This window comes from Scylla paramamosain, chromosome 46 (genome assembly GCF_035594125.1).
Source record: "Scylla paramamosain isolate STU-SP2022 chromosome 46, ASM3559412v1, whole genome shotgun sequence".
NCBI classification, from domain to species: Eukaryota; Metazoa; Arthropoda; class Malacostraca; order Decapoda; family Portunidae; genus Scylla; species Scylla paramamosain.
The window spans coordinates 7,513,358-7,537,258 of NC_087196.1; the positions used below are offsets into that span (position 1 = coordinate 7,513,358).

The 23,901-nt window shown below is 39.6% G+C and overlaps 1 long non-coding RNA gene across 2 annotated transcripts in view; it reads left to right on the forward strand.

The window, feature by feature from the left end:
* LOC135094784 (uncharacterized) overlaps nucleotides 1-23,880 on the forward strand; it is a 30,134-nt gene extending 6,254 nt beyond the window's left edge. Inside the window, exons 2-4 of one of the 2 annotated variants that reach the window (XR_010263973.1) lie at nucleotides 22,073-22,193; nucleotides 22,578-22,712; nucleotides 23,618-23,880. This is a non-coding gene — a long non-coding RNA (uncharacterized LOC135094784). The remainder of the gene's footprint in view (nucleotides 1-22,072; nucleotides 22,194-22,577; nucleotides 22,713-23,617) is intronic. The other variant, XR_010263974.1, reaches the window with a different exon arrangement.
* Nucleotides 23,881-23,901: the final 21 nt, after the last annotated feature.

Consider the following 23,901-nt stretch of genomic DNA (forward strand, 5'->3'; position numbering starts at 1 on the left):
TGTATTATTTCTTTTATTCTGCTTTGTAAATTTTCATCAGTCATAGCCTTGGGAATTATTGATTTTAAGTCGTTTTCTCATAATCAAACACACACACACATACACACACCTGTTCACTAGGGGGCAGGTGTGTTCCCTCTTTTGTATATGCAATCACACGTCTGGTTTCCTCCTCTGGGATATACTACTCGTATTTAAGAGACTCGTACAACAGTTAGTGCCCAAAACGCTGTGGATAATTACTGGAGAAAATGTATAGCAGTGAACGAGTAAAAAACCTCATTCTTTCATTCGCAATTAAAAGAAGACCAGAGAAAGGGAGAATATGAGTCAAATTTCGTGTATTTCAGACTATATTTAAGAGACTAGTGGAACAGCATCTTAAACGCTGTGGGCGAAATGAAGGAGAAAATATGTGGCAGTGAAAGAGCAATAAGTGTCATTGTCTTATTCGCAGTTAAAGGCTTAAATATACCACGGCCTTTGTTGTGCTGGACTTATTGAGCTCTGTGTGGGGATGTCCTGGAGAGAAGTGCAGGAACACACAATGTAGCGTAGGTCTTTATATTACAAAGAGATACAGGGGACAGGCTGCTACGTGTGTGACTTACCTCCTCCCCGAATGCCAGCACGCACACGCAATGAAGAAGCGGCGGTAAAATGAGAGTTGCCAACTGGTCTCTACATGTACATGCGCGCCGCCGCCTCTTACACAATATGGCGTAACATAAACTATCCTACAGAGGTCAAAAAGATTAACTTAATAATATAAACCACACTGTGGTTGGGAAATTATGACTTCAAGGTTCATAAAAGGCAAATTATACATTGAAAAATATCTCTCTCTGCCATGCCACCTCTCCAGGGTCCGCTCCGCCGCTCTCCTACATATGCGGTGTCGCATGGATACTGAGAGGCCCTTCAGAGTCACCTTCAACCAATAAGAGTCCGTTTGCCGCCATAAGTACACGTACCGTCGCCTGGGTCTTACGGTTCGGCGGCACAACGTTGTCTCAGCGCGTTTGTGGCTGGGCTATCGTCCGCCGTCACAGAGTATCCCTTGTGTCACAGAGTATCGAGCACCACTGCCTGGCATGCCCCACTGTTCGACACCTCATACCCCAAGGTCAAGTGTTGGATGCTGTCTGTTGCCATAATCTGGTGCCCGATTTTCTTAAGATTCTCGTGCGTTACCCTCGATTTGGTGGGGTGCTCCTGATACCCTGTGCCCTGCGTGGCATGCGTTGCTTCTGTGTGAGTGTGGATTGGTGGGTGGGGTGCGCCAGTGGGTGAGTGTGTGAGCGTCTTGTATACCATTTGCTTTGGCTGAAAATTGTTGTTATGTTTCTCTGTTTTTTTGGTGTCTGACGTTATTTGCGCAATAAATTAATCAAATTCTCTCTCTCTCTCTCTCTCTCTCTCTCTCTCTCTCCTCTCCTCTCTCTCTCTCTCCTCTCTCCTCTCTCTCTCTCTCTCTCTCTCTCTCCTCGATATTTATGAGTCCCTTGAAGATTATTAAAATGAAGCGTATAGTTGTGTATGGTGTATGGGTGATCTTGAGAGCGCGAAACAAAGGAAATTTAGTTTATCGTGGTGTGGAATATTCACTTTGTTTTCCCATGCACTGTGTTGAATTTATGAGTCTCTGGAACATTATTAACATGAAGTGTAAAGCTTAATGGGCTGTGCAGATTATCTTGGGTATTTGTAAATGGAATATGACTTTGTACTGAGGAAAAAAATTGCATAATGTTGCATAAAAATTATTTGTTTATTTATTTATTTATTTATTTATTTTTGAATTGTACGAAATTTGTAGATATTTTGATTTATTTTAATTGTAAAGTTTCAAGGGGTAAACTCTGGAATTTGTGGCAAAAATAATTCGCTTTAAGATGACAAAATTACGTTGCATAAAGGAGATAAATCCTTTCTTTTATGAGATGTTTTTATTTTTTATGTGTATACTTTCAACAGTAAACTTTGAAATTCAGAGCAAAAAAAAAAAAAAAAAAAGACTATTTGGCTTCAGGATAAAACAGAATATGTAGAGATGAAATAATGCCTTGTCTGTTTAAATCACTGTTATAGAAGGATAAGAAAAATATTTGATCGATAACATAAAAACAAACTCTTTCGTATCTAGTCTGTAATATGAGAGAAAAAAAAAAAGGGGGAGGGGGGGGGGAAAGGAAACGAAGCAGTAAATTTAGGAGAAAATATATAGAGATGAAATAACTCCATGTTTGTTTAGATCACTTTAATAGAAGCGTAAGGAAAGGTAGTTGATGTACAATTTAAAAAATACCTCGTGTGTAGACTGGAACATGGGGAAAAAATAAAAGAAAACGAAGCGGGAACTAACAAAGAACAAAGAGAATAACGTTTTGGAATTTTACTGACTGAAGGGAAATGAAGGAATAATGAACAGCACTTGAAAAATTGGTGTTATCTTGAAACTGACTCTTACCTGAAAACAAATATGAAAAGATGCTCAGAGAAACGCAAAACTGGCAAAAAAATGTAGGATTTATTATTGAAAGGAAAGAACAAGGACACTGATAACAATAACAGGAAGGGAAAACCAATAGATTAATAACAGTAATAGGAGGAAAAGGTGAATAGGAAGAGAAACAGAGACAAACAAAGAAAGGCAATAAAACAATAACAAGAAGAACGATGAAGAGGTAATAAGTTTATAACAACAGGTAAAAACAGGAAGGAGATGGGACGGTGGAAGATCACTGGGGAGGGGGAGGTAGGGAGAAGGGGTTAATGAGGCAGAAGGGGGAAGCAGATGAAAAATAACAATAATATAAAAAAAAAGGTATTAATAGATATACGAGTAAGAGTACAACAACAACAACAACAACAACAACAACTATTACTACTACTACTACTACTACTACTACTACTACTACTACTACTACTACTACCATTAGCACAGTAACAAAAAACACTAATAACAAAGAGCTAATGACAAAAATGTATATGTCAAAAAAAGAATCACATACACACACACACACACACACACGGGGAAAAAGACAAGAGTAATTTGCAGTAGAATTAATTGCTATCCGCTGTTGACTGAGAATGGCAGGATTAAAAAATGAAAATAAATAAATGATAAATGAAATAAATAATAATAATAATAATAATAATAATAATAATAATAATAATAATAATTATAATAATAATAATAATAAATAAATAAATAAAAGACACAAATAACAAAGGAAAACACGATGCGGATATGATGTAGGGAATTGATTAAGCTAATTGCATCTCAGAGTCGTTACGAAGGAAATATTTAGTTACATATTCCCACTCTTGCTTATTGTATTTACTGATCGATGCAACAACACAATTACAGTGACCTGCTCTCTCACTCACTGTGCTCTTGTTTATTGCTTTGCTTGTAAGTTGAAAAGGTAAAAGTTTATGCAATTGTTAAGATGTATGCTTTGCCTCTGTGTTTGAATCTGTATCCCTCGAGTTATTTGGAGTGTTTGAATCGACCGAACAGATCGTCATTCTCTTGTTGGGGGAGATACAGAGAGTTACAGTGCCAGTGATATCGAGAAATGGAAGAAATGTAATGAAAAAAAAAAATTAGGAGTAGGAGGAAGAGATAAAAAAGGAAAAGATAAAGGAAAAATTAATAACAATAATTAAAAAAAAACAGCCATCACTTCACACGCTAAACGACAAACAATCTGACAGACAAACATGACAAAAATATTAAATAAACAATAAAACAGGAAAAAAATAAACGAAACAAAAAAAAATACATATACATCACAAACAAAGAATATATAAAACGTGTCATTTGCCTTTTTTTCTTTTTTCCTTCTCTTTTTTTTTCCTTTTATTTCCCAGCGAGCAGAGCTGTAAACATTTCCAGCCCCTCAAACTGGCGTCCACTCGAGGCTTCACGAGACGCTTCGCTGAATCCCCCTCCGAACCCCATGTGTACTGTTTCGAAGCTCCGGATTTGCCCTGTGTGATTTTCTTTTTCTCTTATTCACAGTCGAGAGAGGGAAAAAAAGAGCTTATACGTATTGCAGTATTAGGAATGTATAAATTGTGTATGAGATGCATGCATATGTATGAAACTGGTTAATATCTTCCACCTGTTTCCGAATTTTAGGAGAGAAAGATTTTTTATTTATTCTTTTTCATCCCTCGTTCTCTCTGTATATTTTTGTTAGGTTTTAAAAAATACATGGATATATAACCTTTATTTATTTATTTATTTTTTATTTATTCTTTTATTTGGAGCAAGCTATATGAGAAGACCTTTATCCTTGTTATTGTTGTTGTTGTTGTTGTTGTTAATGATGATGATGTTTCGTGTTTGTTGTGGTTATCCTTTATCCAACTCCACACACACACACACACACACACACACACACACACACACACACACACACACACACACACACACACACACACACGACAACTTTTCCTTTATAAACACTAGTATCTTGTTTCTGCTGGCGTGCAGTGAAACACTACTCTAACTGCCGACGAGGATTGTGAGAATACGCAGTAGTAGTAGTAGTAGTAGTAGTAGTAGTAGTAGTAGTAGTAGTAATTTTTATCATTGTTGCTGTTGATGTTATTGTCGATGTGTGTGTGTGTGTGTGTGTGTGTGTGTGTGTGTGTGTGGGTCAGTGTCTGTCTGTGTTTGTCTGTCTGTGTCTGTCAGTCTGTCTGTCTGTCTGTCTGTCTGTCTGTCTGTCTCTCTAAGTGAAAAAAAAGAAATTCCCATTGTTCCTCACTGACTCACAACAATCAGCAACAGTTCGTGTGCCGCCAGGTGTAGAGGCACTAATGACATGCTAATTGACAGGTAAATAGCGCAGGAGCACCGTCCGTAAAAAAGACACATCAAGTACCACGGACCAATCAGAAAAAAAAAGAAAGAAAAAAGAAAAAAAAATGACATGGAAATTCGACGCAAACAAAATAAAAGGATAAAAAAATAGGAAGTTCACGTTTTTGGAAAGAGTTTTAGACAAGAGGAACGTGCGGGAGGATCTGTAAATCGTAAACAACAACGACAAAGAAAAAAAAAAAAGAAATGAGTGTTTCAGGAGATACTGCACGACTCTTTGTAACCCGGAAATCGAGTTTGTAAACCGGAATTATGGGTCGATATGTGACTTCATTCTCTTGTTGTTACTTACGTCTTTTTTTATCCTCCTTTATTTTTCTACATTTTCTAATTTATCGTTCTCGTTTTCTTAGCATTCATTATCTCTAGTCCTCCTATTCCTTTTCGTCTTCCTCTTCTTCTGTCTTCCTCTTCCTTTTCCTGTTCTTGATCCTTTCTGTCTTTCTCCTCCTCCTTTTCTTACTCTTCTAATTCGTTTTCCTCCTTTTCCTCTTACTCTTCTTTTTTTTTATTCTTCCTCGACCGTGTCCTCTTCTTCCTCTTCCTCTTCCTCTTTGAACGTTCTTTTTTTCATTTTTCTTTTGCTTTACTTTTTTTTTCTCTCTTTTGCATCTTTTCGTCTTTCCTTCATTACTCCTTCAATACCTCAAGTGTATATTTACCTTCGTCTCGTGTGGATAAAGGAAGAGGAGGAGGAAGAGGAGGAGGAGGAGGAGGAGGAGGAGGAGGAGGAGGAGGAGGAGGAGGAGCAAAATGGCCAGTGTTTATCCAGAGCTGTTCGCTTCTACACACACACACACACACACACAGAGAGAGAGAGAGAGAGAGAGAGAGAGAGAGAGAGAGAGAGAGAGAGAGAGAGAGAGAGAGAGAGAGAGAGAGAGATTAAATATCACCTCACCTCTTCAGTATTCTTTATCTTCTAATGACATATGGCTTGATTTCCCTCCACTTGAAGAAAGAATATGAACCTTAATGATTTTTACAGCTCATTTAATTGAAGGTTAATTAGTTTCCGCTCACTTGACTTGTATTTTGAGTTGGTAATTCGCTCTTATTCATTTATTTATTTATCTTAGTCGCCCCTTGCTATAAAAAATGTGAAAATGTATCAAAATATCCATCGCACTTTGCAGATAGTTTCGATAGTTAGAGAGAGAGAGAGAGAGAGAGAGAGAGAGAGAGAGAGAGAGAGAGAGAGAGAGAGAGCACACCTGTTGTTGATGATTGATGTAATTACAGTGAATCAGGTGGTCATGCAGCATTACACTGACGGATGTGGGAATATTTGTCACTGCTCAGGTGGATAAAATATTACCTTGATTCAGTGTTGATCAGTCTCGTTCATAATGGTGTACTTGTTATTTCCATTAGTGGCGGAAACCCTTGATTGTTTTATTAGTATTAGCGTTACTTGTGTGAAATTTAACTGTGTGTTGATTGGCGTGGTTGTTATTTTAAGGTCAATGTGTTTGTAAGAGTAGCAGGAATTGTTTGTTATTGTTTGACTGGTAGTAGTTATGGTAAGTACGTGTTTTTAGTAGTAGTAGTAGTAGTAGTAGTAGTAGTAGTAGTAGTAGTAACACTAACTGCTGAAAGAGGTTAGATATTGTGAATTAACTAGTTACTTAGATTAGGTTAAGTTAGGTTAGGTTAGGTTAGGTTAGGTTAAGTTAAGTTAGGTTAGGTTAAGTTAGGTTAGGTTAAGTTAGGTTAGGTTAGGTTAGGTTAGGTTTGGTTAAGTTAGGTTAGGTTAGGTTAGGTTAGGTTTGGTTTGGTTAAGTTAGGTTAGGTTAAGTTAGGTTAGGTTTTTCATCAACTGAATTCACTGATAATTCACTCAGTAAGTATATATTTCAAAACATACTATTTAACATGTGAATGATTGAATTAATATCGCTAGAAATTTAATAGGCCGTAGTTAACATTATGCTACAGTTGCTCTCTCTCTCTCTCTCTCTCTCTCTCTCTCTCTCTCTCTCTCTCTCTCTCTCTCTCTCTCTCTCTCTCTCTCTCTCTCTCTCTCTCTCTCTCTCTCTCTCTCTCTCTCTCTCTCATAATATTCTCGGAACAAGACTGCCAGTCTAATTTTTTGGATGGTGTAAGCGCGTTGATCTTCCCACATCCCGTTTTCCTTTGTGTCGCTTTCTGTTCGCTTGTTTGTCTCATTTTCCGCGGCTATTCCATCTGCGCTGAGAGAGAGAGAGAGAGAGAGAGAGAGAGAGAGAGAGAGAGAGAGAGAGAGAGAGAGAGAGAGAGAGAGAGAGAGAGAGAGAGAGAGAGAGAGAGACTAAAAGAAAACCACGAAAACTAATTTTGATTCCTTTAACATCCCCGAGAGAGAGAGAGAGAGAGAGAGAGAGAGAGAGAATGAAGGAGATGCATTTTTAGGATGGGGAAATGAGCTGTGGTAAGCGACGTCTGTGATTGGCTGAATTTGCGGGCGTCGTACGTAACTGATCCAATGATTGGCCGGCGTCTGTCAGAGCGATGAGCTGATTGGCCGTCGCTGTCGCGGAATAAGCGGAATGATGACCTGATTGGTGGAATTTTGGAAGCGCCATGCAGGCACTATCGACGAGATGATTGGCTGATATGTTCCCCTTAGGCTTTTATCATGCTCGATCTGTCTGTCTGTCTGTATGTATGTGTGTCTCTCTCTATATGTCTGTCTGTTTGTATGTATGTGTGTATGGATGTATGTGTCCGTGTGTGTGTGTGTGTGTGTGTGTGTGTGTGTGTGTGTGTGTGTGTGTGTGTGTGTGTGTGTGTGTGTGTGTGTGTGTGTGTGTGTGCCTGCCTCTTATTTTTGCCTGTTTTTCTGTTCGTATGTCTAACTGTCTGTCTGTCTGTCTGTCTGTATGTATGTATGTATGTATGTATGTATGTATGTATGTATGTATGTACTCGTATATGTTTTCTGACCGTCTTTCTGTTTGTACTTGTATGTATGTGTATGCTTGTATGTATATCTTTGTGAATGTGTGAGTGTGTGTAAGTCTCTCTCTCTCTCTCTCTCTCTCTCTCTCTCTCTCTCTCTCTCTCTCTCTCTCTCTCTCTCTCTCTCTCTCTCTCTCTCTCTGGAAGCTGTTAAGGCACGCGTTTCCTTGTAGACCAAACTACTTTAACGCTCTTGTTGACAAAGTAACAGCCCTCCTCCTCCTCCTCCTCCTCCTCCTCCTCCTCCTCCTCCTGCCTTTTACATCCCCCCACCCTTCCTCCTCCTTTATCACATCCTCCCCTCTCTTCCTTTACCACTTCCTCCTCCTCCTTCTTTCGTCCTTTCTCCTTCTTCTCCGGCTGTCCTCATTTTTCCCTCCTTCCAAGCACTTCCACCTGTCTTGTCCTCCCACTCACTCGCTTCTCCTTTCTCTCCTCTCGTTTCTGTATTTCCAGCTTTTCCTTTTTCCCTAAGCGCTTCAACACTTACCCTGAGAGAAAGAGGGAGTGAGAGAGGGAGAGTAATGTTGAGACCGAAGAAGACTCAAATCTTTCATTATAATATTGAAGGAGAATCTTGTGGAATTTGCAAGGTGTTTTCGAGTGTGTTTCCTTAAAGATATGTATTCCATGTGGCGAGTCCTTAGTGTTTTTAAAGGTGTACTGACCAATTGAGAGGCTCACTTGTCATTTTAAAGATGCCTTCCCTCAAACAGCTGCGTATCTGACATTCCAAAGAAGACTGCTTGTCATCCTAAATGCTCCTCGTCATAAGGTTTGAAATTGATTGCATTTGAACGACAGTTAGGATCCTTCGCTAACTCAGGAAGCTCTCTCTCTCTCTCTCTCTCTCTCTCTCTCTCTCTCTCTCTCTCTCTCTCTCTCTCTCTCTCTCTCTCTCTCTCTCTCGCTCTCGTTCCGATTCGGTTTCGGATTCATGTGGTTTATGTCTTGTTGTGTGTGTGTGTGTGTGTGTGTGTGTGTGTGTGTGTGTGTGTTAACAAGATGTCTTAGTTTCGTTTGGAAATGTTTGTTATACTTTTATTTTCGTTCATATATTTACTTTTTATTATTATTATTATTATTATTATTATTCTCTCTTGCATTTTGTACCACGATAAAATTTTCCTCTTTGGCAATAAAGTGTTGAAGTAACTAAGTGTGTGTGTGTGTGTGTGTGTGTGTGTGTGTGTGTGTGTGTGTGTGTGTGTGTGTGTGTGTGTGTGTGTGTGTGTGTGTGTGTGTGTGTCATGGTTTCGCTATGTATGTGCATGTCTATCTTGTACTGCTGTAGAAGTTGGTAGTGTTGGAAGTTTTGCTACAAGTTTGGTGTTCGTGCTTGTACTTGTAGGAATTAACAAGGCAGTGTCCCATGTCGTGCTGGGATGGCCGGGGGACGCTGGCTCGCTAGCACAACACTTGACTCGGCGCAGAAAAGTTGAGGGTTCGATTACTGCAGTTTCTCGGTAAGGGGAAGGGAGGGGGGTAGTGCTTCTCAGTGGCATATGATCTTAGTACTGTGGGGCTGTGATTTTGTGACTTTGTTGTGATTTTTGTGAGTTATGATGGTTGTGGTGAAGTGGTGAAGGTTCAATGGCTGCTGTTATCTTCAGTTTTCTTTGTTTACTTATTTATTTTTGTGTGACTGACTTTCTTTCACTAGGGAGGTTTCAAAGCACTTATTTAATTCTGGACAGTCCTTTTTGCTCTTTCCTTTCGAGACCGACGACTCACTGGGCCTTTTTATTTTCTGCTTTCTTGTACCCCGTGGCCAGACTCCCCCTTACATTAAAAAAATAAATGAAAAAAAAAAACCATGCTAGTATATTTTGTGAGTGTCGCGTCAGAAATCATTAAAGATAAAGGGATAGAAAGTTAGCACCGCAGTAATCTAATTTTCCTGGAGGGCTTAAGTAAACACCTGTGAAAGTTTTAAGAATCTTTTCCCAGGTGAGTTCCAACAGGTGAGACTCAGGACACCAGGGAAGAGACGGAATATAGGCCATCAAGGTTTATAGTTGTGTAAAGCGCTGATTTTATGCAGTAACGAACCGTGTGAATTGTATTGTAATGATTCTTTGGGGGTTTGTTTATGGTGACAAAGGGAAGAATTTGTAAAGTATCATGATTTTTGTCTTATCAGTCTATCTTTTTGTTTGTCTGTCTGTCTGTTTATGTGGCTTTCTACTTGTCTATCCATCTGCGTGTCTGTCTTTCTATCTATCCATCTATCTATCTATTTATCTATCTACCTTTATGTAAGTCTATCTGGCTGTCTCAGTTTGTCATCTAACTGTTTAATTGATCTTTATGTTGAATTTTCTCCTTGTCCATCCACTTACCTATCTACCTACCTATCTATCAATCAGTCAATCTGTACCTACCTTCCTAATTACCTAGTCTACCTACACTGTCCACTCACCCACTAACAAAACCCCCCGACTCATACACCCACCCACCCTCTCATTCTATCCCATCACTGTTACGCAACCACCATCTAAACTGGCCGCGTTCTACGAAAGGTTACGCTTATGAGGCACGCAGGGGGAAGGTGATACCGCTTCACCTTTTCTATAGCAAGTGCCTTGGTTGCCACGTACTGCTCAGGGCCTCGCTGCGTTGGCGGGCCCGGGCAGGTAATTGGAGTGCCAGCCTTTGTAAGCCTTCAGAAGTTTCCAGCGCGGATCAGGTAGCATGATTGGAGGAGAAGGCGCAGGAGGAAGAAGAGGAGGGGGTGGTAGAGGAGGGGGTACAGGTGGAGAAGGGGGTACAGATGGAGGACGGGGGGTAGTGGTGAAGGTGGAGGAAGAGAAGGTAAGGGAATGTGATCGCGTGTTTGTGTGTGTGTGTGTGTGTGAGAGAGAGAGAGAGAGAGAGAGAGAGAGAGAGAGAGAGAGAGAGAGAGAGAGAGAGAGAGAGAGAGAGAGAGAGAGAGAGGGAACACAGACAAGCGACAGACAGACAGACAGACAGATAAATAGATAGACAGACAGATAAATAGATCGATAGGCAGACAGACAGAAAAAGACAGACAAAAAAAAAGATAGAAACAGAAAGAGACAGAAACAGACAAACGGACTCATTAAGGAAGGAAGAAGACCACGATAATGATGATAATGACAATGATATGAAGTTAGAAGACAAAGAGGAGGAGGAGAAGGAGCAGCAGCAGCAGAAGACGAAGTATTAAAGGAAGTTGATCAATGAAGAGCCGGCGATAACTTCCTGAAGATCAGAGACACGAGCTGGAAGCGTGAGGCAGAACTTAATAACTTGTGCGCAGACACGTGAGGAAAAGAAGGATATACGTGTAATGTTGACGATGGTGATAACGATAATGATAATGATAGTAGTGATAAAAGTAATGGTAGTAGTAATAGTAGTAGTAGTAGTAGTAGTAATGTTAGTAATCTTCGCTGACGGTGGTGATAACGATGATGATAATGATAATAGTAGTAATAAAAGTAGTTGTAGTAGTAATAGTAGTGGTAGTAGTAGTAGAAGTAGTAATCTTCATCATTTTTTCTCAATAAGAAGAAATGGAGCCGATAAATTTAAAGGAAAGGTTCACATTTCACTTTTTCATACATGTTTATACACGAGAGGTAGGAAACAAAAATATGTATTGATCGTTTAATAGAGATACTAACTATCAAGTAAACACACCGATGCTTATACCAGTGAATCGAAACACTAAGAAAAAAAAAGAATAAAAAGATTTGACTCACTGAAAAATTGATACGTACTGCCATTCCATCAGAGAGAGAGAGAGAGAGAGAGAGAGAGAGAGAGAGAGAGAGAGAGAGAGAGAGAGAGAGAGAGAGAGAGAGAGAGCAGTCATGGATATTATATAGTTTAAGAGATTCCATTGTCTCTCGGTTTTGGAATTATAATTTTTCATTTATACGAACAAAGGAAATGTCCAGAATCCTTTTTTTTACGTCTGGCAGCTGTTTTTAATGTGCGGGGCTGGGACACACACACACACACACACACACACACGTTCTATCTTGGCAAGCAGACTATCAGAGAGAGAGAGAGAGAGAGAGAGAGAGAGAGAGAGAGAGAGAGAGAGAGATTTATCGAATATTCACACATTGATTATAGGAATATCAATAATCTGTCCAAAACACAACCGTATTAGGGGTAACACCCATTTTTAGGTCTCTTAAAAATACCCAAATGACAAACTCGTAAAAACAACGATTTATGCAGGGTCGTGATACGTGACCTAATGGACGACCTTACCTAACCTTACCTAACGTAACCTAACCTAATCTAACCTAACTTAACCTAACCTAACCTAACCTAACCTAACCTAACCTAACCTAACCTAATCAAACCAAACTTAACCTAACCTTACCTAACTTAACCTAACCTAATCAAACCAAACTTAACCTTACCTAACCTTACCTAACTTAACCTAACCTAATCAAACCAAACTTTACCTTACTTAACCTTACCTAACTTAACCTAACCTAATCAAACCAAACTTAACATTACCTAACATTACCTTACTTAACCTAACCTAATCAAACCAAACTTAACCTTACCAGACTTTAGACTACCTTAGCAAACCTAACTTAACCTAACCCAATCAAGCTACCTTACCCTTACCTAACTTAAAATAACATCATCTTATCCTACCTTTCCTTACATAACCTTATCGCACTTGACCTTAAATTACCTAACCTAATTTAACTTAACCGAACCCTGCCCTACCTTGCTGTAACCTAATCTTGCCTTACCTTACCAAACCTTACCTTTCTTTAGCGCATTTTTTTTTATCCTTTTAATTTACCTGAGAATATCAAGGTTAATTAATGTAAATAATGATAGTAATTTACAGACACATGTAATTGCGTTATGCACGTGTGTGTTGTACGTTTCTCTTACCTGTGCTAGGTGCTAATTAAGTGACAAAGGCTGGATTGGCAGATTGCAAGCCCAAGTGTGGGAATTGTAATATTCAGAGTGACATGTTTGCGTGGCTTTCATCATTAATTACCGCTCTATCCATTAATTTACTTCGTCTATTTATAATTATCGTATGTCGAGTGTGAATATGTAGTGTAGTTATTAATTACTGTGATGTTAGATGGATATTTCTCTCTCTCTCTCTCTCTCTCTCTCTCTCTCTCTCTCTCTCTCTCTCTCTCTCTCTCTCTCTCTCTCTCTCTCTCTCTCTCTCTCTCTCTCTCTCTCTCTCTCTCTCTCTCTCTCTCTCTCTCTCTCAGACCAGGGACCCATTTAGTTCAGATCAAGTGCATAGACAAAGCAAGTGTTCCAGTCATTAGTGGCGCGACCTGACATCCCGAGAGTGGCTGTTGCATGTGTGAGGGAGTTTCTCTGAATGTGAACTGACCAAGGAATCCAATATGAAGCGTGGGTCGCGGTAGAGCAGACGAGGTGACGGAAATAAACGGATTCAGCGACGCAGAGAATGATTGGAGATGTCCGTTTTCTGTGAAGGTTAAAGGGAATTAAGAAATTATGTATCGTACTTTTGTTCTTTTGTGTTGCAGATAAGCAGTTCATCGAAATTTCTGGTTATGTTATGAATATTGAGCTTAAGTGAAAATATGTTACAATCAGTACGATGGAGTTCCCAAGGAGGATTTTGTGTACGAAATTATAAAACATGCTTAAAAGAATTGTGTTTTTCCCAGAATGTTTTGTTTACATCGCCGTCGTCGTCTTGTGATGTCTGGACAGCTTTGTGTGTCCGTCAGTTTTTTTTCCACTTTTTCATGAGTCGTGCTCTTATGATAGTCACGGGTTTTCTTCAATATACTCTAATATTATTTTTTTCTATTAGTGACAAAGGTGAGACTTTTCTTTAACACTGTTTCAACAAAATTAGACTTTGTTAGGAAAAAAAAAACATAACAGCTCTTTGTGTCTAAAAGAAACTCCTTAGCAAACTTACAGAGGAAGTTTTCAATGAGAGGCTTGGTGTAAATCACTGTCATCGTCTTTCAAGCGCCGCGCCCTTCTGTGATGTCGAGCAGCCTTGTATGGCCGACAGTTTTTTCCACTTGTGTGTACAGTAGAGCACGGCTGTGATGGAGGCTGCTGATGAAGGAAAAAAAAAAAAAAAAAAAAGAAAAGAAAAGGAAAAAAAAAACGTTTCTAGCAGGATCAGAAGTAAAGAATAAAATAACAGCAGGAATAAAAAAAGATAACATAAATCGCTACTTCATCACATTTGAGTTGACTAAGAAAAATAATAATAAAAAAAAACTTAGCATTGATTTCAATATATATATACTTCATGCACACTCACTGCCCTTCATGTTAACTCGTGACTTTGACGAACGGTTTAATATTCCGCACAAGAACAAAGGTACGATACGTCTGGGTTCTTAATGATGTGTAACCTTTCATCTTGGCTGCTGCTGCGGGAGAGACACACTTCATCTTGTTGCCTTCAGTGATTTTACGTTCAAGGGAGTACAAAGGAAAATTTAACACAACTTTTAAACTTACCGTTCTTGAATATTTGTTGCAATTCATTCACTTTGGTAATTTTAAGGGTAATGCCACACGGAACCCTCATCAACTATTTATTTATTTATTTTATTTTATTTTATTTTATTTTATTTATTTATTTATTTATTTATTTATTTATTTATTTATTTATTTATGTATTTTTTTTTGTGTGTGTGGGGGGGAAATGCGAAGGCAGGTCACTAATCAATGAGACTACCTGCTTTGTCCTGTTACCTTAATTAAAATGACGTGTGATTCTCTCTCTCTCTCTCTCTCTCTCTCTCTCTCTCTCTCTCTCTCTCTCTCTCTCTCTCTCTCTCTCTCTCTCTCTCTCTCTCTCTCTCTCTCTCTTATTCTGTTTTCCTTTATGTAGTTTAGTAGTAGTGTGTGTTTAAGTTCGTACCTTCACTATAGGCATGATATATGTTTCTTTCATATGTAATTCTCTCTCTCTCTCTCTCTCTCTCTCTCTCTCTCTCTCTCTCTCTCTCTCTCTCTCTCTCTCTCTCTCTCTCTCTCTCTCTCTCTCTCTCTCTCTCTCTCTCTCTCTCTCTCTCTCTCTCTCTCTCTCTCTCTCTCTCTCCTGCGTGGGAGTGGCGGGGATGGATTGTAATACACAGTGCCTGAGTGACTCTGGAACAGCGTGGGCAGGTGCTGGAGAGCCTGGAGGAGCTGGGGGACGCTGGGGTGCTGGGGGAGCTGGAGGGGCTTTAGGGGTCAAGGCTTGCAGCATCAGAGTCATGTGTTCTGAAACTGTCATTCCCCCGAGACGAGAATATGGCGTATTTACATGAAAGGGAAGCGTGTTTCAATTTTCCGTGCTTTTGTGTCCTCCCCTCGATAAGTTTAGGTATGGATGCTGCTTCCTCATATTAGTCTGTCTTCTGTATGTCAGTCTGTCCTCTTTATATCAGTCTGTCTTCCTTATATCAGTTTGTTTTCCTCGTATCAGTCTGCCTTCCTTGTCAATCTCTCCTTTCTATATTAAGTTTGTCTTCCTTATATCAGTGTTTTTCTCATATCAGTTTGTCTTCTTATGTCAATCTGTCTTCTATATTAGTCTGTCTTCCTTATATCAGTGTGTTTTTCTCATATCAGTCTGTCTTCTTTGTATCAATCTATCTTCTTTATATCAGTTTACCTTCCTTCCCTTCCCTCACCCTTTTGATTCTAATTCCATGACACCTGAAAATTTATTAAACATGAACACTGTGCAGCAAACTTTCATCACAGCACTGTTAATCTGCATTGCGCTTTAAATTAACTTAACACCAGTCTGTTAATTAATATTGAACTAACGCTGCAACATTTTTTTATTAAACTTAAGAAGCCATAAAGATCATATTATACTAAATTTTATCACAACTTACAGATAAAACCATAGCAGTTACACTATACGTATATAATCACAACATAATATTAAACTTGATAAAAAGCAATGAAAGTGAAACGCAAAACTTACATAATTTTTTTTTTCTTTTTTTTTTTTTTCTATACCAATCATACAGATAAATTATAGCAATCAAGTTATCCTGCAAATGTTCACCGCAACATATTAGACTTTTATGTATCCTGTTTATTTCCTGCGTACCCTGTTTATTTAGCTTCCTCGATAACATAATTCCCATTGGACTCAGATATCAGTTTAGGTAGAAGATAAACACAATACACCTCTTATACCCGCTGTCTAAACTGTGTATCTTCTTGACTCGATGAGAGGACATAAAAATTACGTTGAACATTTTAATGGGTCACTGGAAGCCTGAATAAAGAATAGCATCCTTAAAACTCAAATGAAGACACCATATTATTCAAATAGTTAACTTTAATTTATGGAAACAAATAAAAAAATATATATCTTAACTCGAAGAGACTTAGAAATTATAATCAGTAACAATCCTTCCCTTTCATCCACAGAACCGAAAAAAATAAACGAAAAAAGTATACGAAAAATTAAAAAAAAGTGGCCGTTTAAATATTTTATCTTTAGCTCAGACGATTTACAACTCTGAACTTCTTAGTGGGTTATTGAAGGACTGAATAATCAATAGCAGTCCTTCCTACGCGACCCGAGACTAGAACAAACACCATAGAGCTAAAAAACTTAACTTCACTACACGGCAAATAAGAAAACCAAGAACCGCATCAAATTAACAACAGTCACCCATTCAACAACCCATCCCTCTCCGTTTTCTATGTTGCTGTCTACCTTACCGCCTCTGTACCTTCCCTGATTACAGATTCACTCCCCCTGGCGGCAAATAGAGCGGACAGATTAACCCACTTTACCCGGCAACGGCGCGAGAGATATTCAGATAATGTAGGGACGTAATACTCATCTGAATACGAGTTGTCGCGAATGAACGGGGCACGTCGGGAGATCTGCACCAATGGGAAGCCGCGAAAATTACGTCCAGAGTCCGCCTGCACCAATAGAAAGGCAAGATAATGACAGGAACGAACGTGATTGGTGGAGAGAGGACGTGGAGGTAACCAATCAGATGACGGTCTCAGTCTCACTTACACGGATGAGAGAGAGAGAGAGAGAGAGAGAGAGAGAGAGAGAGAGAGAGAGAGAGAGAGAGAGAGAGAGAGAGAGAGGTAATGGAAGAAGGAAAGAGGGCATAAAATTTTGGAATGACACAGGAAATAAAATGAAGTTAAGAATGTGGAAGAATGAAAGAAAATATAAAATGGAAGAAAGGAGTAAAGAGAAATGAAAAAGAGGACGAAACGAAAGAGAAAGACGAAGAATAACAGCAGCAGCAGCAAGAACAACAACAACAACAACAACAACAACAACAACAACAACAATAGCAGCAGCAGCAGTAACAACAGCAACAAGAGGTGAAAGAGGAGGAAAAAAAAAAAAGATGAGGGCCAATAGAGGCGATAAAATTTATAGTGAGAAATAAATAAAAACGAAGAGAAAATGTATTTGAATGAAAAACAAAATGTAAAATTAAAGTTCCCCAAATACGCTTACTTTGAAAATACAAGAAATTTAAGACAAAAATCCTGTAAAGTAAAGCACAAAAGTTAATATGAAAACAAAAGAAAATGAAAAATATAAGTTAAATCAATGACAGTAAATAATGAAAAAACTCTGAAAATTAAGTAAAAAAAACATATATAATCAAGAAAACAACGTTGAATAATATACAAATAAAGTCAGTATCAGTAAAAAAGACGATAAATTATAAGAAAAAGAACAATATGAATGAAAGGGAGACGAAAAAAAAAAAAGGCATTTATGGAGACGATGAAGGAAGGAAGAAAGAGAGAGAGGGAGGGAGGGAGGGAGGGAGGATTGGGTATTGAATTTATGGAGGTGGTGGAGGGAAGCTTAATGGAGGGAACAGATGGAGGGAGCAAAGTGAGGGAAAGGTGGAGGAACGGAGGGAAAGGTCGAGAGGTACAAGGAAAGGAGGAATTAAATAATGTGAACCGTAACTTAACCTAACCCAATCTTTTGCTACGAAGAAGGAAAAAATGTGAAAAATAGTGATGGAAATTAAATAAAGAAAATAGACAGCTGTGATGGAAAGCCAATAGATATTCTACTTTTATTTATTTTTTCTTGAGTGTAAAAAAACTGAAAAATATTCCTTAAAGGTGTGTTTGTTTGTCAGTGTGTGTCAATATTGATGGGTGAAGACTGGTAGGAATCTCTCTCTCTCTCCCTCTCTCTCTCTCTCTCTCTCTCTCTCTCTCTCTCTCTCTCTCTCTCTCTCTCTCTCTCTCTCTCTCTCTCTCTCTCTCTCTCTCTCTCTCTCTCTCTCTCTCAGACACACTCACACATTCACATCCATCTAACATTTCTTTATCTTCACTCTTGTCAATTTTATTTGTCTCCTCGCCCTCCTCTTCCTCCTCTTCCTCCTCTTCTCCCATTCTACCTCCATTCCTGACGATTTGTTATCCTCTTCCTCTCTTCCTTGTCCGTTGTGGTGATGTGTCTGTCTGTCAATACGCTTCACTGTTTTCTGTCTCTCTCTCTCTCTCTCTCTCTCTCTCTCTCTCTCTCTCTCTCTCTCTCTCTCTCTCTCTCTCTCTCTCTCTCTCTCTCTCTCTCTCTGTACGAGGAACATAGTTAATTTTAGAGCTTTTCCATGTTTTGTTGTTGTTGTTGTTGTTGTTCGCCATCATCATTGTCATTTTTTTTTCCTTTTCCTTTTCTTCTTCTTCTTCTTCTTCTTCTTCTTCTTCTTCTTCTTCTTCTTCTGTTTCTTTCATATTTGTATGTATCCCGCGTCCTCCACCCACTCTCTCTCTCTCTCTCTCTCTCTCTCCTCTCTCTCTCTCTCTCTCTCTCTCTCTCTCTCTCTCTCTCTCTCTCTCTCTGTCAATTTGCAAAGCTTCTCGTCTGTCTGTGTACTGCAAACGTCTTGGGAGGGAATTGTCACCGGCCATTAGATATACAGGCTGTGGATTTCATGTGTGTACCCGGGAGAGAGAGAGAGAGAGAGAGAGAGAGAGAGAGAGAGAGAGAGAGAGAGAGAGAGAGAGAGAGAGAATGGGGTGCAGGGGAGACGCGGAGTAGACATAACACAACAACAACAACTACAACAAAAACAATAATGAAAGAAAGATCTGAAATTGATTACATTACTTGCACACACACACACACACACACAGAGAGAGAGAGAGAGAGAGAGAGAGAGAGAGAGAGAGAGAGAGAGAGAATTATGTAGTGAATGTGATTAGTATCCGTATCGATTAAAAATTATCCTGTAATTACCTTGTTTTCCTTTCTAATCGCTCCTCTATCTCCACCTCCTCCATTGTCATCCATCTATTCTTCCCACACACTTTCTCTCTCTCTCTTCCTCTCTCCTTTTATCACCAATGCTCTTCAGATAGTCTCCCTTCATCCCTCCTCCTCTCCTCCTCTTTCCTTCCTCTCTCCCCAGATCCGTGCTGCAGGAATCGCTCGCTCTTAAACCTTCCCACAAATTACCTGTCTCTCCTGCTACCTGTGAGGCTTCGGGGGTCCTGTCTACCTGCCCAATACCTGCTCCGTGTCTGTCTACCTGTTCAGTCTCGCCGCTGCTTCTTCTATTTTGACAACCTACGTAGTGTTTCTCCTTCTGTTGGTAATAGTCATAGCTACTACTACTACTACTACTACTACTACTATGACGTTCACTATATTCTTAAATCGTCTAAATTTTCCTGCTAAAAGAAAAATAAATACTCTTCTCTTCTTTATTTCCTCTCTTCCTCTTGTGTATTTTATATTCTAAGAAAAGGAAATATTCTTATCTTTTGTCTTTTTTTCTTCCTTCTTCTTTCTCCCGTGTTTGTAGATAAAAGAAACTCCATTTTATTTTCTTTATGTCCATCTAAGCAATTCATAACAGTGATTTCAATGTTAACAAAAGGCGATTATAGCAGTGAAAGAGTTAAACACCCTAAGTAAATTAACACCTACATTTATCCCTTAACCAATGAAAATACAACTTTTTAAACACAAACAAGCAACCCAACAACAAACCCCAGTAATTCAACCAATCAAAACACAGCAAATCTATTTACTCGTATCAACCAACCAATGAAAATCGAGAACCATAATCTTCACTACTAGACCAATGGGAATTTTGCTTTACCACCACCACCACCACCACCACCACCACATCTGGTCACAAGCCTCCTCCTGCACCACCTGCGTCTCCTCCTCCCAGGTGGAAGCGACCAGCTGTGCGAGGAGGGATGCAGGTGGGCAGGACGGCCAGGTGGTGGTGGTGGTGGTGGTGGTGACGGTGGCGGCGGCGTGCATGGAATAAGACGAAATCAAAAACATGCATGCAGAGAGAGAGAGAGAGAGAGAGAGAGAGAGAGAGAGAGAGAGAGAGAGAGAGAGAGAGAGAGAGAGAGAGAGAGAGAGAGAGAGAGAGTATATGCAAATACGAATACATACTCGTACATACATAGAGACAGGCGGACAGGCAGGCAGGTAGAGATTTACAAAAAAAAGAAGGAAAAAGAACAGAAAAAATAGATACAAAGCCAAAGGAGCAGACAAACAGACAAACAAACAAACAAACAAACACGGAAGTCAAATCACACACACACAAACAAACAAACAAACATAAAACAAAGACACAAAGGAACAAAGAGAATATCCCCCCCACACACACACCTGTCCCCGTCACCCCCGCACACCTGTCCCTCACCCACCCATTCTACACCTACCCCCAATTTGCCCTGCCTTACCTGCGTGTCCAGAACCAGGTAAGTTCCCCCTCTCACCTGAATTTCCGGTGAGAGGCAATACCTGTCCTTCCTTTGAGGCGCCCCCGAGTCATCAGGTAAAGGGGGGCGCCGCTCCTGATAACACCTTCCCCGCCCCCGGACCCCCAGACCCCCTCTACTCACCTCAGCCTGATTCTGTATCCTCACGCCACACCTCTGATACCGTTTTCTTTGACCCTCCTCCGCCGTGTCACGTGATCGCTGACCTTCCCCGCCACGCCCTCACATTAATGCTGACAAATTGGGTGAGTGAATGTAAGTGAGGAATGGGATTAAGTTAGTAGTGATTATTTTTGTTGTGGCTGGGGTGGTAGTGGTGGTTGTCGTGGTAGTGGTGGTAATGGTGGTGGTGGTTTAACTGGAAAATTGAGTGTGGTTGAGTAAATGAAAGTAGAGAGTGAAATGAAATAATGATTTTATGTATTTATGTATGTATGTATGTATGTATGTATGTATGTATGTATGTACTCATTTGTGCTTGTTTCGTTTTCTTTTCTTTTTCTTTTTTTTTTCTTTTTGTCTATTTCTTTCTTTTCCCCCTAGACCAGTTTTCTTGACAAAAAAAAAAATCATTACCCCTAAAACTAAGATCAAGATCAAGACAAGAATTATTACCACCACCACCACCACCACAAGTCAAAGGATGACCATAGCAATAACAAAAGAAGGAAAAAAAAATCTACCCTCGCCCCAGTTATAAATACACATATACACCAATAGCTTCCCATTACCTTCCATCTTTCCTTAAGCATGTACAGACGACTCCCTACTTGATGAGCAGCCTTCCTACCCTTATTTATTTATTTATTTGTTTATTTATTATTATTATTATTATTATTATTTATTTTTTTGTTTAGCTAGAGCGACATGTCAACTCCAGGAATTTTAATAGATAAATATCATTGGCCAGAAGTCGTGACGTGTCAATTAAATTACACCTCCTTTTCCTCACCCCACTTAATATGCGCCTCCCCATCCCCACTCCCTCTTGTTTCAATATTTCTCATACTTCCTACCTATCACCTCATTCTAAGCCCCCCTCCGCACTCTCTCTCTCTCTCTCTCTCTCTCTCTCTCTCTCTCTCTCTGTGGTAATTGAGATGTCTTGCAAATAAAGACTAAAAATCACAATATTTACGATTAATTTCTTAAAACTGTAACGGGTGAACAGCGCCTTGTATCTTTCATCTTTCCCTGGCTCTCCAGTAACTAATCCGTAAACCCAAGGGAATGCTGGCCTCTCACCACCTCCCTTCCCTTGCTCCAAGCTGTGTGTGTGTGTGTGTGTGTGTGTGTTTAAGCATATGTAGAATATATCGTTTCATCTCGTTCTTATAAAACAGTTTAATTACAGGTAAATCAGTGTTACCGATGCAAAACACACTAAATACCTCTTTTATTTATGAAATCCCTCATTCCTGTATCAGTTTCGTTGAGTAATAATCTATAAATTAACCGAATATGTGTTACAATGTATTATTTCAGGTATTTCAGGGCAGGTCAGAGACGCATGCGCAGTTCAAGTCAAGAGTCGCAGGAGGAGGCGGAGGGAAGGCTGGGTAAGGCGAAAGGCGGGCAGTGGCCAGCCGGCAGCCGAGGAGTGAAGGTGAGAGTGCAGTGTGACAGTGACTCGGAGTAACCCGCGTATTTCCGTTTATTAATTGTTTGTACATATTTTTAAAATCCAGGTGTGTTTGTGTTGTAATTAGTTAGATTCATATAAGTTTTTCATTGGATTTTGAAGTTTTTGACATTAAATACCATGACTAAATGACCGTAGGGTAGTTAGCTTGTTCAGAATACTTTTTTTTTTTTGTCTTAGTTGCTTGTATATATCTTTACTAACCAGCTGTGTCTTTATATTAGGTAGTTTAATTCACATCAGTTTTTTCACTGGAATTTGTTGGTTTTGACATTTATCAGGACTTAAAGGCCCTAGGGTAGTTAGCTCGTTCAGGATGCCTTGTGTCTACTTTGTGACGTCTTTCAGGTTGTGAAAGCGAGGGCAGCAGAGGATGGAGCCGAGGAACGATGAGTGTGGTCCGTGGCGTGAAGACGAAAACGAGAACGAGGATTAAAAGAAAGGACGGCGACAGGACGGCGACGAGAAGAACGAGGGAAGGAGGTGAGTTGCCCGTATATCGACTCGCTTCCTAATCCTATACTTAGTGTATTTATATTGATTACCAACCATACAAACCAGTGAGATTTAAAAGTAGGGGAATGTTATGCAAGTCTCGTTATGTTTGGAAGTTTCCGTCGACTGAAGCGTTTTGGAATGAAGGACTTGGTTTGCTGAGTTTCATGGGTGGGGCAGGGGCGTGGCAGAGTGACGGTTCGTGGAGCAAGAAAGAATAAGCGCACGTAATTCAGTATTAGCGCTTATGAAGGGAACCACCTGGCGTTTTATTTTATCTGATAAGTAAACCACCTGAGTGTTCGAAGCAGTGGTTTATTCACGGTTTCTTTTATGCTGTCATTAATACACCTACATATTAAGCTTAGAGTTTGAGAAATAGTAGAAATAGTTACCAGGTTTAGTACAAGTAACGTACAGTGATTGTTGGGTTCTGTTAATGATAGGAAGCTTCGGAATCAACGTACTACTTTTAACTCAGTATTACATGAAGGGATTGAGTGGAGAGCTTTCTGGCCTTGGCTGACAATGACTCGTCTCATCGCTCCTTCCCTTGGGTTACTAGAAATTAACTGTAATGTATATCTAGTGTGCTACAGCGTGATTGTTATTTACTAACTGTAATGTATATCTAGTGTGCTACAGCGTGATTGTTATTTACCTGGGAGTGATGGGCCTCTTAACCTAGTGATTTATTTTTTGTGTGTGATTTTGCTTCATTCCAGTTTTCTTTTAATGGATTTGACCAAATTTCATCTGATTAACTTAGTCACGATGTCCTTATTTGATGTCCTATCTCAAGGTCAAAATGATTTAGTTGTTTAGCGTTTCATCAGCTGTCATTGCAAATAGTATTTTAGGTGATTCTATTAATTTTCTTCCTTTTGTTTCAGGTGGTGAGATGCCAATCAGCTGGATGGAGACGCAGTAGTGTGTGGACTGTCACGTGACAGCATTAGAGGGCAGCCAGCAGGATGGAACCAAACAGTGTGGACGTGACAGCATTAGCCCCTCACCCCTACCACCGTCAGGGGTGGGGGGCATTTTGACACTGTAGGTGTGACTTGGTTGGCTGTGTTGCCAATAAACGATGACCTGAGTGTAGAGAGAGGACTCTCCCAACTTGTAAATTTATTTATTTATTTTTTTTTACTGATTTGGAGTTTTTCTACGAAGT